The sequence below is a fragment of the Lissotriton vulgaris genome, chromosome 3_1 (genome assembly GCF_964263255.1).
Source record: "Lissotriton vulgaris chromosome 3_1, aLisVul1.2, whole genome shotgun sequence".
In the NCBI taxonomy this organism is placed as follows: domain Eukaryota; kingdom Metazoa; phylum Chordata; class Amphibia; order Caudata; family Salamandridae; genus Lissotriton; species Lissotriton vulgaris.
The window spans coordinates 655,152,363-655,175,016 of NC_141689.1; the positions used below are offsets into that span (position 1 = coordinate 655,152,363).

General features: G+C 47.6%; 1 protein-coding gene across 1 annotated transcript in view; it reads right to left on the minus strand.

Moving 5' to 3' along the window:
• Nucleotides 1-22,654, minus strand: part of CHD1 (chromodomain helicase DNA binding protein 1) — a 1,544,591-nt gene that overhangs the window by 585,979 nt on the left and 935,958 nt on the right. The gene's annotated exons all lie outside the window — the stretch shown is intronic.

A 22,654-nucleotide genomic window follows, 5' to 3' on the forward strand; every position in this document is an offset into this window, starting at 1 on the left:
TGTAAGAAATGTCAAGCACCAAGCCCAAGTCTTGCTGCCCCATTACAAATTTCTTTGGACTGTTCGCTTTGTAGGACCTTTAAAACCTGTTTGTAATGTGTGTATGCACACTGTATACAATTTGGATTTTTGAAAGGCTAATTTTATCTTGCTTCTGTGGGCTGAAATATTACATAGATTTTTATGCTGGTTGCTTATGAATTGGAGTGTATGTACAAAATGACTGCTGCAGGGCAGTACTAAGCTCAGAAACAACAGGAACCTACATCATTTTCATATGAAATCACCTTATTGATGTCATAACTACACTTTCACAATTCTTTATGAACCTTCTTGCTTTCTCTCATTTGCTTGATAATGCATCATTTGCTCACCTTTTAAAAAAATTCTCGGCTTGCTCGCTGCACTGCAATACAATAATCAATTTACGCCCGCCACTTTCAAATCTCACCGGCTGCAACTGCTAGCCAGTGGGTGTTGCAGTTGTCTGAAAAAGTGTTCTTACACTGCCCATCCTACATTAGCTTGTTGGCGTGCTAATAGATCCACACAATAATGTTTGATGAATGTGTGTTCTGTGGACTATGTAGCTGCTTTACATATCTTAGCTATGGGAATGTTACCTAAAAAGGCCATTAAAGCTCCTATTTTACGAGTAGAATGTGCTTTAGGAGGTATTGTTGAAGTTCTTTTAGCTTTAACATAACAGGTTTGAATACATTTAATAATCCATGTAGAAATAGTGGCTTTAGAAATAGGATTTCCTTTATGAGATTAACAAACTCAACGAAAAGTAGTTTTGCAAAAATCTTTTGATCTATAAATGTAATATAAAAGTGCTCTTTTGACTTCAAGTGTATGTAGAGCTCTTTCTGTTACTGAATCAGGTTGAGGGAAGTAAACAGGAGACTCAACTGATTGATTAATATGAGAAGCAGAGAGTCGCTTTTGGAAGGAATTTAGCGTTTGTACGAAGAATCACTCTATCTTTACGAAGTTAAAAGTATTGTTCTTCTAAAGTTAAAGCCTGTAGCTCACCAACACATTTTAGTGAAGTGAAAGCAATCAAAGGCAGCCTTCCACGAAAGAAACTGTAATGAACAATTGTGTAATGGTTCAAAAGGTAGACCCTTAAGTCTTGTGAGAATATTAAGGTTCTAGACAGAATCAGGTGGTACTCTAGGTGGTATTATTCTTTAAAGCCCCCCCCCCCCATAAAGGCTTTAATTACTGGGATTTTAAATAGGCATAAATGTTGTCTATTTTGAAGTTATGCGTCTACTTCCGATAAATGGATTCGAATAGATGTGTAAGCTAAGCCTGCTTCTTGTAGATGCAAGGTTAACAAATATTTTGTTGTATATTTTAGTAGATCATTTATATTTTTAAGACGATACATAACAAACCTTTTCCACTTTGCTGCATAACATGCCCTAGTAGTTGGTTTTCTGGCTTCCTTAAGAACTGACATACAATCTGGTGGTAGGTTTAGGTATCCCAATTGTATGATTTCAGGAGCAAGATTGCTAGGTCGAGCTCCTTGGGATTTGGATGCCTGATTTCTCCAGGGTTTTATGAGAAAAGGTTTGAGGTCAGATGCAGCTTTTGGTGTGGAACCACTGACATTTCTTGCAGTGTGGCGAACCATGGTTGACAAGCCCATGTGAGAGCTACTAGAATTGGTGTGATGAATGTTTACCTGAGTTTCTGAACTAGAAATGGAACGAGCGGGAGAGCCGGAAAAGCGTAAGCAAATATCCCTGACCAGTTCATTCATAGGGCTTTGCCTTTGGTCATATGGTGTGTGAATCTGGAGGCGAAGTTTGGGCATTTTGAGTTCTTCGCTGTGGCAAAGAGGTCTAACTGCAGAAAACCCAATTTTTGTAATTATGGAAGGAGAACCTGGGGATGAAGTTCCCATTTGTGTATTTGTTGGCGCATCCTGCTGTGGAGGTCAGCAAAATAGTTGTGCATCCCTGGGAGGTGTTCTGCCAGAAGGTGAATTTTGTAATGTATTGCACAATGCCAAATGTTATAGAAGGTATGACAGCTGAAGAGAATGTGTCTTCCTGTTTTTGTACATAGCTGTCATTTTGTCTGTGTGGACTAGGACGACTTTCCCTTTGAGGTGAGTGTAAGAAAGTGGCTCTGTATATACTGGAGCACAGTAAGGTACAGTGTGTATAGAGTCCCCAGTCTCCAGAGGTATGACAGAGGTTAAAGTCAGATATGACCTTACTCTCTAAAGTGGTAGCTTGGTCGAGTAATAAGGAAGTATCAGAAGACAGTGTAAAGCATTTGTTGTTCACACTCAGAAATAAAAACGTTTTCACACACCGAAGAACTGAACTCTAGGCCAATTGTTTTTATATCACAAGATATAGTTGTTTTATTTTAGAACCAACAGGTATCAAAATATACTTTTCTCAATATGAGTGACTTTAGGTAATTACTTTGCAGAAAGGCACTATACTTTGTAAGTACACTAGCTACAGTGGTTGCAATAGGAAACACAATTCTTAACACAATTTAACAATGAGCTCAAAGGGTTTTTCTACATAAATGCAGTTGATTACTTTAAGGATCACTTTTCTAACCACAGGACTGGATCCTGGATTCAGTCCCGGGACTTAAGCTGTAAACAGTTAAGTCAAAGCGTTTTGGTTACAGTTGTAATTTTTAAAGAATATAAATGTATTTTTAAAGTTGACACTTAAAAAACTTTCAGTGAAAACCAAGCAATGTTATCCTATGGGAGGAAATTCAAGTCACAGGTAAAGTAGGTTCTTGTTACTTTTGTAATCCAGTACTGGGCTCCTAAGTTCAGCACTGGGACCTCTACCTAAGACAGGTAAGTGATTACGTTTTGGTATTTGGTACGATTTTTAAAGAATATTTGTAGTTTGCAAAAATCGACACTAAGAAGAAATTTCAGAGAAAAACAGTCAATGGTTTCCTATGGAAGAAAATGCAGGTAACTGGTAAGTACAGTTAGGATTACTTTTTCGGTTCAGTACTGGACTAAAAGGTACAGTACTGGCTTCTCTCCTGATCACAGGTGAGTAATTTGGAATTCGTTATTCGGCTGATTTGAGATGAATATTTTAAAGTTTCAAAACTCAACACTTGGAAGAAATTTCAGTGAAAACCAGTCAATGTTAGCCTAGTGAGTTATCAGCTTTTAGGTAAGTACTCTACTGGTGGGGTTAAGGTTCTGGGCATAGACTCAGGGATCTTACAGGATCAGAAAGGTACAGTAGTTACACCCTCAGCGGCACAGGGGCAACTGGGTGCAGAGAGAGTAGGCCCAATGCAATCCAATGGAGGTTAGGTGGCTGCAAGCAAGCAGGCCGCGCGGCTGTGGGAGCTGAGCTCCTGGTCACTTACTCAGGGCAAGTGGGAAAGTAGGGTAGTTGTTGCACTTCCAGCGGCACTCAGGCGGCTGGGTGCATGGTGCTTTTGAGCCATCGGGCACTAAATGTTATCCAATGGGAAAGTTAAAAAGTGAACAAAGCAGGCTCAGGGACGGAGATTCTTCAGGGGCGACCACCACTTCGAGAGGTAAGTTGGGATCTTGGAGAAGAGGTGGGTACCCCATAGGAGGACGCAGGGGGCCACAGGGCGCCGCGTGCAGGGGTCCCTTTTTTTTTTAAAAAACAATTTTTATTGTAACAAATCATAGAGCATTCCAGTGACAACATACTTTGCATGGCATGTAAATACATTACTATAATAATCACACATTTTTCTTAACAGTTCGTACCAATCATCACACCTATACTTCCCCTGCGTGGGCCTCCCCAACCCACAGGGACATATTTCTGGAGGTCGTACAGCATATGGTGTTCAAATACTTGCATCTGAATTAGAGTCCTCAGTGTGCGGGGGTTCACATATTCCTTCCCGGTAGGTGTTCCATCCCCCCCAGACCGTCTCCCACTTTTTCGGACACCCGCGATGTATATAGACTGATCTTTCTGCGACCATTGCCAGGTCCATATCCCTGCGCCACTGAGCAAGAGTGGGGCTAATCCTAGATCCCCAGCGTTGCGCGATGTTCCTTTTAGCTACCGTCATTCCTAAAGTCACCCAATCCTGGGTCGTCGTGTTCAAGTCCGTTGGGTCCCATATGTTAAGCAGGCAGCATCTCGGACTTGGCACCACTGTGATTTGCGTAACCTGGGAGAGTGTCCTCATCACTGCCATCCAGTATCCCACAATCTTGGGGCAACTCCAAATGGTATGATAAAGTGTCCCTGTTTCCCCGCACTCCCTGATACAGTGCGGTGTGTCCGCCCTCCCTATTTTGTGTAGGAGTGTCCTAATGTAATATGTGCGGTGTAGAATTTTTAGCTGCTCTAGTCTCAGCCTTGGTGGAATAGCAGCTTCTTTAGAGAAAGCAAGCGCCTCCCTCCATTCCGCCTCATCGATGTCTCCTACCTCGCGCTCCCACTTAGCCTTCAGGGTCACCGTGGGATCTGGTTTATTGTTTACTACTTTCTTATATGTCAACGAAATTAGCTTTTTTTTTTAAGGTGATCGGTCAGGAGTCTATCCTTCAGTGGAGAAGAGTCCTCCGGATTTGTGTCTGGTGACAGCAGGGACTGCAACGCATGTTTAACCTGCATATAGCGGAACCTTTCTGTCTCCGCTAAACCATATGTGGCCTGTTAATGAGCGAAGGTTACCACCCTTCCTTTCCGCCACAGGTCTTCGACCATCGATATTCCTATTGAGTCCCAATTATGGAACCCCTTAGTGTTGCCCAGCCTCCCAAGTTTCTTTGTGTCCCACAGTGGCATGGCCTTCGTGACCACCTCCTCCCTTCCAAGTGCTCGCTGTGCCTCAAAACATATAAGTATTGTGTGTAGCATTGGTCCTGTGATATTGTGCCTCTTCTGTTTATTGTATAAGGTGCTCATAATCCCTGCCGGTGCCAGAAGATGTCTGTCCAGCCTGAACGCCGGGTCTTCCTGAGGAACATGTAGCCAGTAATTAATCGCGACTAGCTTGGAAGCCCAATAGTATGCTTTAATATCCGGAAGAGCAATCCCACCGTCGTACCAACGCCTAGTGAGTTTTTGGAGTGCTATGCGAGGCGTTTTCCCATCCCAGAGCAGCGTTGTTACCTCCGCATTAATTGCTCCAAAATATGTCAAGGGGATAGGGAACAGAGTATTCTGCAGCGCATACAGAAATCTTGGTAGTGCCACCATTTTAAAAAGTGCAGCTCGGCCCAGAAGTATTAAAGGTAGCGTGCGCCAATGTTTGAGATCTTTTTTGAATCGTGTCAGGGGTTGAGTTAAGTTTTTTTCCGTGAACTGTGCACGATTGTGCGTTACAAATATCCCCAGATACTTAAACTAAGTTGTGACTATTTGCAGAGCGCTCCCTCTCGGCAGCCGTGGCGGGGGACACTGCAGGACATACAGCAATGATTTGTCCCAGTTAATGGTTTATCCGGACACCCGCCCATATGCAGTACATATATCTAATAAACAATTAATGGAACGCATTGGGGACGTAAATATAAGAGAATGTCATCCGCATAAAGCGAAATAGATCTTTCCAGCCAATATCCCACCTTATTCCCCGTATCGTGGGGTTCTGCCTAATCCATGCTGCCAGCGGCTCCAGTACTATCGCGAAAAGCAGGAGCGACAGCGGACACCCCTGTCTTGTCCCTTTCCCCAGTGGGAATTTTTTCGATAAATAGCCATTAACTACCACTTGCGCCATTGGTCGTGTGTATAGTAAGCGGACCCACGCACAGAACTTTGGCCCGAAGCCCATGCGCTTTAGGACCGCGAAAAGAAAGGGCCATTCCACCAGGTCAAATGTCATTCGTGAGTCTAGAGAAAGTATAGCCAGCCGCGTCTTCTGTAATGGTTGACCTGCGCTCTATTACACTGAACAGCCGTCTCAGATTGAGCGCCGTGTTACGGTGCGGCATAAACCCTGACTGGTCTGCATGGATAATTTCTGATAAATGCAGCTGTAACCTAGTGGCTAGGGTTTTAGCGAGTATTTTTGCCTTCACAGTGAGGAGAGAGATCGGTCTGTAGGAAGTGCATATGTGCGCCGGCTTTCCGGGCTTATGGATTGCAACTATGGTAGAAAGGCGCTGGTCCCTTGGTAAGATACCACTTGTGAAGTTCTCGGCGAACATGGCCAATAGATGTGGCACCAGGTGCTTGGGCCCTTGTTTATGAAATTCAACTGGGATCCCGTTGGGCCCTAGCGCCTTTCGGGTGTGCAGTGCCCTGATCGCCTGTGTAAGCTCCACTGATGTGACGTCTTCTTCTAAAGCAGTTATGGTGTCTGCATCAAGTGTGGGTATCTGTATGTCGTGTATAAAGGCAAGATTATCTTCTATGGTTGCAACGACTACTTGTGTGTATATCATCTTGTAATGCTGCGCTAGCGCCTCAGAAATCTGTTGCGGTGCAGTCACTAAGTCTCCGTCCTTGGTCCATATCTGTGTTATCCAGTTACTTGCCCTCTCTTTCTTCCCTAAAACACAAGTTACTTACCTTTGGTAATGATATATCTGTAAGAAACAGTAGTTAGTATTAGATTCCTTACCTTAGAATATCCCCAGGCGTTAGACTGGATCCGGAAACTTTTGCGTAGCAGTACCCTTGCGTGTCGGTAGGTGTCGTCAGCGGCTCCGCGTCCATCGTCGGCGCCGTGATGACGTTGGAGTACTTAGACGCCGCCCTCGCACCCCGACGTCAGTTCTTATACACAGCTTTTCCGCGCCAGAAACGCAGAGCCATGATAAAAAACAAGTCTGGTGCCATGAAACTAGGGCCCTGAAAGGGGATGACCTTAACCCTAGATATCGGTTTGCAGAACGCGGAGGATGGGTGGGGCGGTAAGGAATCTAATACTAGGAATATGCTACTTACCAGTATGCATCTGTTCTTGGCATGTAGGGCTGCTGACATTCATAACTGTGCATAGATCGCCGCCTAGTGTTTGGTCCGGATGATTGCACTTTGTTGTCCTGGAAGAGTCTTCGAAGTATCACAAGATAGGTGACTCCTACCCTGGACTACAGTGCGCATGGGCATCTTCTCCATCCTCAGATTGTTTTTCGCCATTGTGGCAGAGATAGAGATAGTAAAGTAAGAGATGGCCATGCAAAAGATAATGCTGCAGCTGCGACAGGCAACGGGGATGAGGGTGGGCGATATGAATTTCAGCAGCCCTACATGCCAAGAACAGATGCATACTGGTAAGTAGCATATTCCGTTCGAGGCATGTGGGCTGCTGAATTCATATCTGTGCATAGACTGTATAGCAGTATCTCCTTTAGCGGTGGTTACCTGTGCCAGCTGCAGCAGTTTGAAAAATAGTTTTTAGGACAGCTTGGCCTACAGCAGCTTGCTGCTTTGCTTGCACGTCTACACAGTAGTATTTTGTGAAAGTGTGTATGGTAGTCCATGTGGCTGCCCTACATATGTCTTCAAGAGGAATATTCCCTAGGAAAGCCATAGATGCCCCCATTTTCCTTGTAGAGTGTGCTCTTGGGGGGGACGGTTAAAGTGCGTTTGGCTTTTTGATAGCATATTTGAATGCATTTAACTACCCATCTGGCTATTCCTGACTTTGATATTGGATTCCCTTTATGTTGTGGTGAAAAAGCAACAAATAACTGCTTTGTCTTTCTAAATGATTTTGTTCTGTTCACATAGTAAAGCAGAGCTCTCTTTACATCTAGCGTGTAGGGCTCTTTCGGCTACTGACTGTGGATTTTAATAGAACACTGGCAGTTCTATCAATTGATTAATGTGGAAATTTGATACGACTTTTGGCATAAACTTAGGGTTTGTTCTAAGAACTACCCTGTTAGCATGTACTTGCATGAAAGGTTCTTGAATTGTTAGTGCTTGTAATTCGCTAACTCGCCTGAGTGAGGTAATGGCAATCAAGAAAGCTACCTTTCACGTTAAGAATTGCAGTTCGCATGAATGTCGAGCTTCGAAAGGAGGTCCCATAAGTCTGGTAAGTACTATATTTAGATTCTAGACTGGGGAAGGAGGGCGTCTTGGAGGGATCACCCTTTTAAGACCCTCCATTAAAGCTTTGATTGCTGGTACTCTAAACAGTGAAAGGTGTTGCATGTTTTGATGGTATGCTCTTATATAGCAGCTAGGTGTAGTCTTATTGAAGAGTATGCTAGGTTGCATCTTTGAAGATGCAGCAGGTAACATATAATGTTTTGTATCGAAGCATCTAATGGGTTGATTTGGTTATTGTTGCAGTAAATAACAAATATTTTCCATTTAGCTGCATAGCATGCTCTAGTAGTTGGCCGTCTTGCCTCCTTGATAATGTTCATGCAATCAGGAGGCAAGTTAAGGTATCCGAACTCTAAGACTTTAGGAGCCAGATCGCTAGGTTCATCTGATTGGGATCTGGGTGTCTGATTTCTCCATGGTTCCGAGTTAGAAGATGGGGTGCGAGGCACAGCCTTTGATGAGGAACTACTGAAACCTCCAGGAACGTTGTGTACCATGGTTGCCTCGCCCATGTGGGAGCAACCAGGATTAACGTGAGTGACTGTTGCCGGAGTTTGCGTGCCATCAGCGGTGCTGGGGGAAAAGCAAACGCAAATCTGCCTGACCAGTTCATCCATATCGCATTGCCCTGTGACAATGGATCTGGGAACCTGGCGGCAAAGTACTGGCATTTCGAATTTTCTTTTGTGGCAAACAGGTTTATTTCTGGGTGACCCCACTCTTTGAAGAATGGCTGGAGAACTTGGGGGTGAATCTCCCATTCGTGTAGTTGTTGGCTGTGCCTGCTGAGCAGGTCTGCTATCTGATTGTCTTTCCCTGGAAGGTGTTCTGCTAGGAGAAAGATGTCTTTTGGGATTGCCCACTTCCATATGCTCTGTGCCCATTGGGACAGCTGTGGAGAGTGTGTTCCTCCCTGTTTCTGGATATAGTACATTGCGGTCATGTTGTCCGTCCGGATCAACACAGTCTTGCTGTACAAGTATTTCTGGAATGCTTTCAGGGCTAGGAATATCGCTAACAACTCTAGTTGGTTGATATGCAGTTTCTTTTGTTGGTTGTCCAGAGCCCTTGTACTTTGTAGTGAAAGAGGTGGGCTCCCCAGCCTGTCAGTGATGCGTCCGCTGTTAGTACTAGTTGTGGAACCGGCTCTTGGAACAGTCGCCCCTTGGAAAGGTTTTGTGGGTTCCACCACTGCAGAGAGCTGTGAGTGCGACTGTCTACCAACACTAGGACTTTTAGTTGTCCTTGAGCCTGCGTCCATTGCTGTGCTAGGCATTCCTGCAATGGACGCATTTGAAGTCTGGCATGGGGGGACAATGAATATGCAGGAGGCCATCATGCCTATGAGCTGCATGAAGACTCGAGCTGGCAGAGTGTTGTGGCAGAAATTTGTGAATGAGCATTTGTATGCTGGCTATCCTCGCTGAGTTTTGGTATGCCTTTGCAACTGAGGTATCTATAGTGGCTCCCAGATATTGTTGTATGTGGGACGGTTGCAGATGTGATTTTGGGTAGTTTATCGAGAAGCCTAGCCTGTGTAGCAGCTGGAGTGTTTGGGACGTGTTTTCTGCACATTGTTGGTACGATTTTGCTTGTATTAGCCAATCGTCCAGATATGGGAACACATGAATGTGTTGCCTCCTGAGATGTGCCACTACTGTTGTTAAGTATTTTGTAAACACTCTTGGAGCTGTGGTTACCCCAAAGGGCAGGACCTTGAATTGGTAGTGTTGACCTTCTATTGTGAACCTGAGATATTTTCTGTGAGCTGGATGGATGGGTATGTGAAAATACATGCCCTTGAGGTCCAATATTGCTAGGAAGTCTCCTTGCAGTAGTAATGGGAGCACTTGCTGTAGTGTGATCATATGGAAGTGCTCCGACAGTATGTATTTATTTAGGGGTCAGAGGTCCAATATTGGTCTGAGGGAACCGTCCTTCTTGGGAATAAGAAAGTATAGGGAATATACTCCTGTCCCTTGATGTTGGAAAGGGACTGGCTCTATGGCCCTCTTTTCCAGCATGCATTTCACTTCTTGTTGTAGCAGGGTGATGTGTTCTTTGGACATAGGATGGTGTCTGGGTGGCATGTTTGGGGGGGGGGGGGGGGGGGGGGGGGGGTAGTAGTGAGTTCCAGGCAATAACCATACTGGATAATTTGTCTCACCCACCTGTCCGTGGTAATTGCGTTCCAGACAGGTAGGAATTGTTGGAGTATGCCTCCGACCGGTGTTAGGTGGTCTGGAGGTAGCGTGATGAAGTCACTGTTTTGTGGCAATGGAGGCTCTGGTGTTATTGCCCCCATGTCCTCTTCCCTTATTATTGTTTCCCCTATAACCTCCTCTGTTGGAGTTTTTGGTAAAGGAACTTTGTGTGTTGCCTTTGTATGATGATGACGTTTGGGAAGTATTGCCTCGTGTAGCTGCCCTGTATGAGGACCGTCGAAAATAACTTCCGTGTTGCTGAAACTGCAATGCTCCCATTGACTTTGCAGTTTCTGTGTCCTTTTTCATTTTATCTAAAATGTTGTCGACAGTAGGGCCAAAAAGGAAGTCTTGATTGACTGGCTGATTAAGGATGGTGGACTGCACCTCTTTCTTAAAGCCTGAAATACGCAGCCATGCATGTTGCCTTAGTAAAACACTAGTGTTAATAGACCTGGCTGCAGTGTCTGCTGCATCAAGCGCACATTTGATGGAGGCGTTTGTGATGAACTTTCCCTCCTGTATGAGGTCATCAGTTTGGGCTTTAAAAGGCTCAGGTAGGTGTTGCATTAAACTTTCAAGCTGGTCATAGTGTGCCCTGTCGTAACGAGCTAGCAGAGCTTGTGTATTGGCAATCCTCCATGAATTGGAGGCCTGTGCTGCTACCCTTTTAACAGGGGCTTCTAGTATCTTCGATTCCTTATCGGGGGGAGGGGCTTCCCCCGTTGTCTGTGAGTTAGCCCTTTTGCATGCATTAGCCACCACAAGTGAGTCTAATGGTAACTGCCCTCTGATGTAGGTAGGGGCTGCTCTATACTTTTTCTCAATCCTGGGATTGATTACCCGTGCCCTGGCTGTATCTTTAAATATGTCAGGTGTGTGTTTTTAACACTCCCTTTAGCACAGGAAGTGTTCTGACACTTTTTTCTGAAGTAGGGAAGGTGTCAAATAAAAGTCTCCCTCTACAGGTTCATTATGCATATCTACATTGCGGTACTGTGCTGCCCTGTCTATTAATTGGTTGAAGACAATGGTGTCATCAGTAGATGAAGGCTTAGATGGATAAGAGGAGACATCAGGGATGGGATGGGTGTTATAAGGGTGAGTTGGCTCCTCCCATGATTCATTTTGTGGCTCAGGATCCTGTGGATAATCATAATCAGGCTGAGGATCCTCCCCTGTGTTCCCCTCATTGTCCCCATAGTGAGAAGAAGAGTAAGGAGCAAAAGGAGTAGTAGGCATAATGGGATATGTATGAAGGTGGATATCTGACTATGGTTGCCCCCAACTTTTTGCCTAGTGTTTTTCTGGTTTTCGACTTAGTTGGCCTGGGATCCTGCTATTCAGGACCCCAGGCTTCCTGCTCTCTCTGTTAAAATGGACTCCATGTACCTTAGGTACATATCTAATTGGATACTGGGTCACCTTATCAGCCTATGTACAGTGTACCTTAGGTACCCAGGGCATAGGTGCACCCAGGGCCTACCTGGGGCTGCAGCATGTATTATGCCACCCCTGGCTGGCCATCCAAATCTGACAACTGGCTGATCAATCAGCTGGGGCAAGGTGATGTAATCACCCTTTGCTTTAGATATAATATACCTGTATCTAAACCTAAAATAGACACATATACTCCTATAAGTCACTCCTATGGCAGGCCTTAACAATCCTGGAGGCAGAGTGCTTGGAATTATGTGAGAGAGTGCTCTGGTATGGCTGAGCCGGTCTACAGCTTTCGGAACCAAGTCCTTTAGCTGTTTCCATTATAACGCTATACCATATACTCTTTAGTGCATTATAACCTCGCGGTTATTGCTAACTTTGGCATAGCATTATCAAAACATGTCGAGTAGGGTGTCATACGAATTGGAATACTACCCCCTCGCAAATACTGGCGACGGGGGTAGCATTCCACCATTTTAGAGGGACACAACATGTACCTAACTGTGAACCCCGGTTAAAGTTAACTCGAGCCTCAGCATCACAAAATGGATGCTGCCACCACAGACACAAGTCTGACCTCCTCCTGCTGGGAGTCCTTCCAGCGAGGGAGGCTTGGACAAAGGGTTTCCTGCCTTGGGAGGTGCTAGCACCACCCCAGACAGGATTTTGTGTATTAGGTAGGACCGGGCTGAAAGGAATGAGACATGCCTGGGGCACACAAGGTGCCCTGTGCATACACCGGTTCAAACCAGTTGCTGGGGCACTCCAGCCCCAGCTCTGGCACGAGACAGGACAAAGGACATTGGTTGTAACCACCCCCCTTTCTGGTCCCACCCATGGGAGGGACCTACTTATAGTGCAGCCCCCTTTAGCAAGATAAAGGTAGGAGCTGGTACCATTCCAAATCAGATTAATCCTGAACTGAAATTCTACAAGAAGAAACTCTGGACTTCAACTTTCTACACAGAAGACTGACGAAATCTCCCTTGTGGGCAAGGAGTGTCCACCCTGCACAAGCAGGCACCATCAAGCGTCCAGCGGCTTCACTTTGTCGTCTTCCCTCGAGGATCCAGACTTCAGAGCCCGACGAGACCTGGATTCCCAGACCTCTCCGACCTCAACTCACATCTGCAGCACAGCTGAGATCCGTGGGTGCGACGAAACACGTGGGACCGGCCATCTTGGAGAAACTGCACTTTGCTTCCAGCACAACTTCTGAGGTAACCTCGACGAAGTGCTTTGGGGATTGAGAAGCCCCAGCCCCGAGCATCTCCTGCACCGAAGACCAACCCTCCAGCATCCACGAGGTCTGCGTGGGGCCCTTCTGCCTGTTTGCTGCTCGACGCGTTGTCTGGTCACTTGCCGGCTGGCTAGTGACCTCCTAGACGACGATCCACGACATCAACGCTGCTGGTCTGGTTGCTCCAGACTGGCCTTGCTTCCCTGTAAAAGAGAAATACCCCGGACCCTCCTGGTCTGCACCAGACGTCTTTTCCACTCACCGCGTGGGTTGCCTTTGCCAAGGCCTGTTGACGCCGAATCCGGAACCAACACCGCCGACAGCGAGAGCCTGCATGGGACAGCTCGTGCCTCTATCCTGGTCGTCGAAGACACCTCCTGGTCCACGTGGCTGCAGAGTCAAGCGTCCACTCTTCACCTGTTCGCGACAACAGCATCTGGTTCCACTCCAGTCACTGGCTAGTGACTTTGAACATTGGCCCCTCTGCTTTCAGGTCTTCAGCATCTCTGATCCACCCTTGGATCACACCGGACATCTTCCTCCTGGTCGCCTGCAGCATCTTTTCTTTCAGGCTCCATAGACTTCAACGCAGAAACCCGACACGACTTCTCACCTATGCACCCGCAGCCCGTGGGTGAGGTAACAAGAGCATTTCGGTGCTCAAGGGTAGATTGACTCTCCTAGTGTCCAGTTTCACAGTCGTTTTAGTCCTAACTAGTCAGGATTGTCCGTACTCACCTTTTTCTTGAACTGTACTGTCCATAGACATTGTTACGCATCTCGCGTGTGAGTTCACACTCTGCACATGCGTTCCGTGGGCCTCCTATTACTTACCTAAAGTTAGGATAGTGTAGTTCCAGCGATACTACACCCTCTGGACAGCTCCATTCCTTCTATCGACTTCCTTATACCACTTGTTTAGTATATGGGTTGTTGCGCCCCCTAGGGCAACATTGTAACTTGTGCAACTTAACGTATTTTTCTTAAGAGTCTTGTCATGTGCTTAGCGCTCTGATCTCATAAAGAGTTCAGAGGTGTTTGTTAGTTAATAAATATCTTGTTTATTTTCATAACTACCTGTGTGGTGTCCTTTCATTTGGTATTCAAGGGGTTATATGTGGTAAATCAGCTGGCTTCACATGCCAAAAGAGTTTAGCCTAAGACTGCTTTGTCCATGCTACCATTAGGATAGCTGGTCTATAAGGTTGACTTACAACCAATCACCATAAGGGTTGTTTGCACTGATACAAGGTGATCACTAGAACTAGTGAGCATCATATATTAGGCCGACTTCTCACACTCAGATTCCGATACCAAAAAGAAGAAAGTAGATCAAAAAGAAGACCCGCTGTGCAGCTGCTAACAGGACAACAACAACAGACTTGGCCCCAGCCCTACAGGCCTGTTGATCCTGGAACCTGCTCCTGCCTAAAACCCGGCGATTCCTGCGGACAGCAACCTTGGGACACCCAGAGGACCTGACTGCCTTGACCCTCTTGAAGATTGGGACTCCCATCAGCAAGGGCTCTGCTGCAACAACCCCCCTGGTGCCAGCCAGGAAGCTCCGGACCAGCCCACTCTGCACCCGCCAAGCCCGGGCCGAGCCCAACCGAACCAAGACCACGAGGACGTCTCCCCGGCGACTGGGACCCGAAGTCCAGTGCCCAAAGACCCTCCTCGACGAACCAGCCGACGCCTGCAGACTCAGAACCAGGGGCCACCCCAACTGCGACCAGCTGAGGGTAAGCTTTTCCGACACCCAAAGACACCACTGCACCAGGCGCCCTACAGCCCCCCGTGCCTCCCTTTGGGGTACCTACCTGTACTCCAACATCCCAACTTACCTCTCGAAGTGCTGGTCGCCCCAGGAGAGTCTCCGTCCCGAGCCTGCAGCCTTAGTTCCTTTTTGACCTTTCTCATTGGATAACATTGAGCGCCCGAATACTCAAAAGCAACCTGCACCCAGCCGCCCAAGTGCCACTGGCTGTGACCACTGTGTCCTATCCTACTTCCCCCCTTGCCCTGAGAAAGTGACCAGGAGCCCAGCTCCCACAGCCGCGTGGCCTGCTAGCTAGCAGCCACCAACCACAGGCCCACCTTCCCTCATTGGATATCATTGGGCCTACCTACCTCTGCACCCGGCCGCCACTGTGCCGCTGGGATTGAACTAACTGTACTTACCTGTCCCTGGGGGATCCCCGAGTCTATGCCCAGAACCTCAACTTCACCAACCAAGTACTCACCTGGAAACCAGTAATTTACTTACCTGCCATTGGATAACATTGACCCATTTTGACTCGAAATTTTTTTAAGTGTGAAGTTTTGAAAACTGAAAATATTCACATAAAATCAGCCTAAGTCCGAATTCCGAAGTACTCACATGTGATCAGGGGAGAAGCCAGTACTGTACCTTTCAGCCCAGTACTGAACCGCAACAGTAATCCCTAGCGGGGTTACTAGTAATCTGTATTTTCTCCATAAGAACCCATTGTCTGCTTTTCTATGAAATTTCTTCCAAGTGTCTACTTTTGAAAACTTGAAATATTCTTTAAAAATCACACGAAATACTGAAACGCAATTACCTACCTGTTTTGAGTTAAGACCCCAGTGCTGGCCCTAGGAGACCAGTGCTGGGTTACAGAAGTAACGCGATCGTACTTTACCTGCAACCTGAATTTTCTCCCATTGAATAACATTGTCAGATTGCCATTGAAACGTTTTTAAGTGTGAACTTTTAAAACCGCTTTATATTCATGAAAATTCACTACAGTAACTAAAACGTTTTTGCTAATCTGGTTTCGGCTTAGACCCCAGGACTGAATCTAGGATCTAGTCCTGGGACTACTAAAGTAATCTATATAGTAATCGACTGTACTTACATGTGGAAAACCCATTGAGCTCAATGCTATTGTGTTTTAGGATTGTGTTGCTTACTGTCAATACTGTATAAATTGTGTGCACAAACTTTATTGCTCCTTTGCAAAGTAATTACATGAGCGAGCTCATAACAAGAAAAGTATATTTTTATAACTGTTGGTTGTAAAAATAAAACACCTATATCTGTGGATATAAAAACAATTGGCCTAGAGTTCAGTCCTCGAGTGTGTGAAACCTTTTGCTGACTGAGTGTGTACAACAAATGCTTTACACTGTCCTCTGGCACTGCCTTACTGCTCGACCAAGTTACCACACTTTGGAGAGTAAGGTCAGTTCTGACTTTAAACTCTGTTATACCTCTGGGGTTGGTGGACTCTATACACACTGTACTTCATTCTAGTCCAGTATAGTTTCATCCTCAAAGTCAATCTACATCGCTGCCGTTTCTTGTCTGTTCGTTCAGCTCTTGTGTTGCTCCCTCTTTTTCGCCTGGGGCCTCTTGCGAGGGTTGTCTCCGCCATCTTGCCCCTTGCTTGTGGCTCCCTTTCGCCGGCCTCCATCCCTCCAGCCATTCCTGTGCCGCACTGGGTGATTCAAAGAACTAGGTTTTTCCTTCTGCCTCAACTCTTAGCTTGGCTGGATAGAGCATTGCGTATTTAAGTTCTCTGTTGGGGAGCTCTCGATTGACCTCCGTAAAAGTGCGCCGTTGGGCAGTGACGGCTGCTGTGTAGTCCGGGTATATGGTCACCTCGATATTGTCTATTCGGAGATGCGGGCCGATCCTTGCCACTTGCAGGATCACATCTCTGTCTCTGAAACTAAACATTCTTGCTAGGATAGGCCGAGGGGGGCTCCCGGATTGGGCCCCCCGCCCAGGACTCTGTGTGCCTTTTCCACCAAGAAAAATGTTGAGAGTCCACGAGGGCATAATTTCGTTTGCACTAGCTCTTTCACAAATAGGTCCAAGGCTGGCCCCTTGACACTTTCAGGAACACCAACTAGGCGCACGTTGTTACGCCGAGAGCGCCCTTCTTGATCATCCAGTTTCTCTGTTAGTTGCTTGTGTGCAAGCTCCAGTTGGCGCACCTGTTTCTGCAGAGTTACAGTATCTGCCAATAGTGCCTTTGTTGTGTTTTTGACTTCTGTCACCCTTGACCCCATCTTGGAAAAATCTGCCTTAAGTAGTGTTACTTCACTGGAGATGGAATCTATGAAGGCCTGCATTTGTAGCAGAGTAGCTATTACGTCCTGGAGGGTAACCTACTTCGGCGGTTCTTGCTGCTGGCATTTCGCGGCACTATCTGCCGTATTGGGTCCCACTTGTTGGTCTCATGCAACAGCATATTTCTCTATGCGGTGACTTTGTACTGATTTTGACCCTCTGGCACTCATGGCGCTGTGACCCGTCATGCACGCCTATCGTGTATATGGTGGCTTGGTCGCAGCGTCCATCCCACCCAAATCGTTTCAGTCCAGTTTTTGGGTGCCAGGAGCTTATTACAATACACCACAGTCTACAGACTCCAGTGTTTCCTGTCCTCCATACATGGCCCGGAGTCTGCCTTCCGCAACATCACCTTGTTCCTGGATCTGAGCCACACACACTTTCTAAACCCCTTACATCGCCATCTACTGTCAGCACTGGTTGTGGACCATCAGGGCCTTACTGTTAGGGATCCTGCACCTCTCCTATCGGCGCCCCTCACTTCTTCTCTCCCTATACGTGCTACGTGGGGCACAAAGGGCCTCAGATCATCTTGTCCTGCCTACTTCTGCCATGCCCCGTGGGACCATCATGCCGGGTCATGAGGGGTCCGCAGCATTGTGCAGCGTCTCCCAGCCTCCCGCAGTTGCGCCGACAATCTTTTCCTAGTGTGTGCCTTACTGCAGTATTTTGGCGCTGTCCGTGGTGAGCTGTCCCTCAGGGTCGGCGGCTTCCGCGATCTCACACCACCGGCGTCATCGCACAAGTTACTACTTGTGTAACGATATATCTGTAAGAGACATTAGTTAGTGATAGATTCCTTGCCTTAGAATATCCCCAGGCGTCAGACTGGATCCGGAAATTTTTGCGTAGCAATACCCCTGCGCGTCGGTAGGCGTCGTCTGCGGCTCCGCGTCCGTCGTCGGCGTCGTTAGCGCCTGAATGACGTCGTCGGAGTACTTAGACGCCGCCCATGCGCCGTGATGTCAGTTCTGATACACAGCTTTTCCGCGCCAGATACGCAGAGCCAAGATAGAACCAACACTGGTGCCATGAAACTAGGGCCCTGAAAGGGGAGGACCTTAACCCTAGATATCGGTTCACAGAACGGGGAGGATGGGTGGGTCGGTAAGGAATCTATCACTAACTAATGTCTCTTACAGATATATCGTTACACAAGTAGTAACTTGTGCATCTGAAAGAGACACGTTAGTGATAGATTCCTTACCTTAGAATAGATACCCCAGCAATACCAACCCCGGTGGTGGGTCTGCGAACCAATAATCACACCAGAAAGTCCCGGAGAACGGAACAGCCGAAAAAGCCATCCCTCCGGACTTGGCTGTCCAGGCAGTAGTGTCTTGCAAACGTGTGCAGCGAGGCCCAAATAGCTGCCTGACAGATATCCTGCAAGAGGACTCCCCGACCCAGGGCAGTAGTAGCCGCCGTGGCCCGAGTGGAAAGGGCACGCAGCCCCGCAGGAGGCTCCTTTTTAGCCAGTGAATAACAAGCCTTGATGCACAAAACGACCCATCGAGAAATGGACCGTTTGTGCACCGCCCGTCCCTTCTTAGCGCCCACGTAACCAACAAAGAGTTGGTCATCCACCCGGAACTGGCGTGTGCGATCCAGATAACATGAGAACGCCTTGTTTTGGGTGCAGATGGTGGAGCCTCTCTTCCTCTTTCGAGGGATGCGGAGACGGAAAGAAGGTGGGCAAGGTGAGGGACTGCCGATGTGGAAGGCTGTGACTACCTTGGGCAGGAAAGAGGGTCGCGTCCGCAACACAACTTTGTCCGGATGGACAGAAAGGAAAGGAAGTTGTGAAGAAGGAGCCTGGAGCTCACTCACTCTCCTGGCAAAAGGTGATGGCAACCAGGAATGCAGTTTTAAGAGTGAGGAGACAAAGAGGACAGTTATGAAGTGGCTCAAAGGGAGCGCACATCGGATAAGTCAGAACAAGATTCAAGTCCCTTTGAGGCATCACGAAAGGAACAGGGAAAACATATGAGTGATGGCCTTCAAGAACCTATTTACAACTGGGGACTTGAAAAGAGAGGGCTGATGAGGGAGCCTTAAGAAGGCGTAAATGGCAGAGAGGTAGCCCTTAAGAGTGCCCAGAGCGGAGCCCTGCTGGGCAAGAGAAAGAAGAAAGAGGAGAACCTCAGAAAGGGGGGCAGAAAGTGGATCCAAAGCCTTTGCTATGCACCATGCCACAAATTTGTTCCACCTGCAGGGGTATACCGATTTTGTGAAGGGACGCCTGGCTGCCAGAATCACATCACAGACTGATGACATTGCACGTTCTCTTCTGTGGCGAATAGATCTAACTAAGGCTCTCCCCCACTGCTGAAAGAGACCTTGCGCCACGTCCTAGTTCAGACGCCATTCGTGATCCATCATGCACAGACGGCCGAGTTCGTCCACCCTGGCGTTCAGGGAACCTGCCAGGTGTTGAACCACCAGGGTCACGCCCTGATATTCCAGCCATTGCAAGAGGCGCAGAGCCTCCTGTTTGTTGGAGTACCACATGGTGGTGGTGTTGTCCGTGAACACATGCACTACACTCGCCCGGACAGAGGGGAGGAATGCTTTTAGTGCAAGCCGGATCGCCCGCAGCTCCAGAAGGTTGATGTGGAGCTGGGACTTCGCTGGAAACCAGAGGCCTCTGATCTCCGCCACTCCCATATGGCCCCCCCAGCCCAAAAGAGACGCGTCCAGCACAACTAGATGCTCCGGTTGGGGTAGGGCGAGGGATCTGCCGCTGACCCAATCGCGGTCCGTGAGCCACCACTGCAACTGTCTTGCAGTGACCTCCGAGATCAAGACCTGGTTGGACAAGTTTCCCTGATGCTGGGCCCGCTGAAACTTCAGGTCCCACTGTATAGCCCGCATCCGCCACCTGGCGTGATGCATGTGAGAAGTTGGCCTGATATATAGTGCTCACTATTCTAGTGATCACTGTGTATCATTCCAAACAACCCTTATTGATGATTGGTTGTAAGTCAACCTTATAGACCAGCTATCCTAGTAGCGTGGACAAAAGCAGTCTTTAGGCTAAACTCTAGAGGGCGTGTTAAGCCAGCTGTTTTACCATCACATATACCCCTTGAACACCAAGTGAAAGGACACCACACAAGTGGTTATAAAAAATAAAGTATATTTATTAATAACAAGTCTGCCCTGAACTCTTTATGAGTCAGGGAGCTAAGCACAATACAAAACTCTTACGAAAATACTACAAGTTGCACAATTTACACAAATGCCCGAGGGGCACGAAAAACCATATACTCTAAAAGTGGAATGCGAAATGCTAGCAGGTGTGTAACACGATCCAGAGGCTTCAGGACTGCTATGACTACCTTACTGAACCCTAAGGTTAGGAGCAGGAGGCCTAGGGAGATCGGGTGCAGAGTGTGAACTCTTACGCGGGACAAAGTCTATGGATGCTAGCAATTCTAAAGTTACTGTTTCCGGACGAATCCGACTAGGTAGACTAAAAACGAAAAAGGATCTGGACACTTGGATAGTGAACCTGCGTTGGAGCACCGAAATGCTCGAGTTACCTAGCCCAGGGGCTGCGGCTGCATAGGGTTCAAAAGACGTCGGGAATCCTCGTTGTAGTCTATGGAGCCTGAAAGAAGATGTTGCTGGCAGGCGACCAGTGAAGATGTTCCGGGTGATCCAAGGCTGGATCGGTGATGGAGACGACCTGAAAGCAGAGGGGACTAAGTTCTTAATCACTAGCCAGTGATTGTGTGGGCACCAGGATGGCACCGGGTGAGGTCACCGCGATCAGGTGAGTGGGCGACGCTGGACTCTGCAGCCACACGGGCCGGGAGGCGTTGTCGGCGACCAGGAAAGAGCATAAGGGCCCCACGCAGATCTCGTGGATGCCGTGGGGGGGGGGGGGGTGGACTTCGGTGCTGCCCATGGGTGGGACCAGGAGGGGGGTGGTTACACCCCTCTCCTTTGTCTGGTCTCTCCCCAGCTCAGGGGCTGGGGTGCCCCTGGAACTAGTTTGAGCTGGCATATGCACAGTGAGCACCGGGGTGCCACTTGCAGTCACCTTCCTCTCAGCCCTGCCTACCTGGGATACACAAAACCCTGTCTGAGATGGTGCTAGCACCGCCCCTGACAGGAAATCCTTTGTCCGAGCTCTCCTCGCTGGAAGGACTCCCAGCAGCAGGAGGTCAGACTTGTGTCTGTGGTGGCAGCATCCATTTTGTGATGCTGAGGCTCGAGTTAACTTTAACCGGGGTTCACAGTTACACACATGTCCTTCTAGAAGGGTGGAATGCTAACCCCGTCGCCAGAATTGGCGAGGGGTTAGTATTCCAATTTGTATGACACCTTACTCGACATGTTTTGATAAAGCGATACCAAAGTTAGCAAATAACCGCGAGGATTATAATGCACTTAAGAGTATATGGTACGCGTTATCATGGAACAGCTATTAGGACTTGGTTTCGCAAGCTGCAAATGGGCTCAGCTCATGCCAGAGCACCATCTCACATAATTCCAAGCACTCTGCCTTCAGGATTGATAAGGCCTGCCATAGGAGTGACTGATAGGAATACATGTGTCCATTTTAGGGTTAGATATAGGGATACTATATCTAAAGCAAAGGGTGATTACACCACCTTGCCCCAGCTGTCGTGCAGCCAGTTGGTCAGATTTGGGTGGCCAGCCAGGGGTGGCATAATACATGTTGCATCCCCTGGTAGGCCCTGGGGATACCTATGCCCTGGATACCCAAGGTATGCTGTACAGGGACTGATAAGGTGGCCCAGTACCAATTGGTAAATGCACCTAAGGTACATGTGTGTCAATTTAGAGAGAGAACAGCTAGGCTGTGGGTCTGATTAGCAGGCCCACAGCCAGGGAAAGTCGTAAACCAGTGAAGCAAAAAGCAAAAATCGGGGGTGACCCTAGGATTGCAGACCCCACTCTCCTACTTAAACCCCCCCCCAAACTTAGGTACATTAAACTAACCTTGACCAGGTGAGTCTTCTTGTTCTAAGTGGAAGTACCGGGAGAGACCATCTGCATTACCATGGTCAGTCCCTGGGCGGTGCTCCACTGTAAAGTCCATCCCCTGTAGGGAAATGGACCACCTAAGAAGTTTGGGGTTTTCACCCTTCATCTGATTTAGCCATAAGAGGGGCTTATGGTCGGTCTAAATCTTGAAGTGAGTGCCAAACAAGTATGGCCTCAACTTCTTCAGGGCCCAAAACCACAGCAAAGGCCTCCCTCTTTATAGCTGACCAATGTTTCTCTCTAGGGGTCAGCCTTCTACTTATAAAAGCAATGGGCTGGTCATGACCATCAATATTCAGTTGAGAAAGAACAGCTCCCACACCCAACTCAGAAGCATCTGTTTGGACAATGAATGGCTTGGAGTAGTCTGGACTCTTGAGAATAGGTGCAGTGCACATGGCCTGCTTTAGGTCATCAAATGCCTTCTGACAGCTAACTGTCCACTGAACTTTCTTTGGCATTTTCTTGCTTGTCAGGTCATTAAGTGGAGTCACAATGGTTCCATAATTTCTGACAAATTTCCTATAGTAACCAGACAGGCCCAAGAAAGCTCTGACATGTGTCTGGGTGGTTGGAGGAGCCCAGTCCTTTATGGCCTGTATCTTGCTCTCCAAAGGTT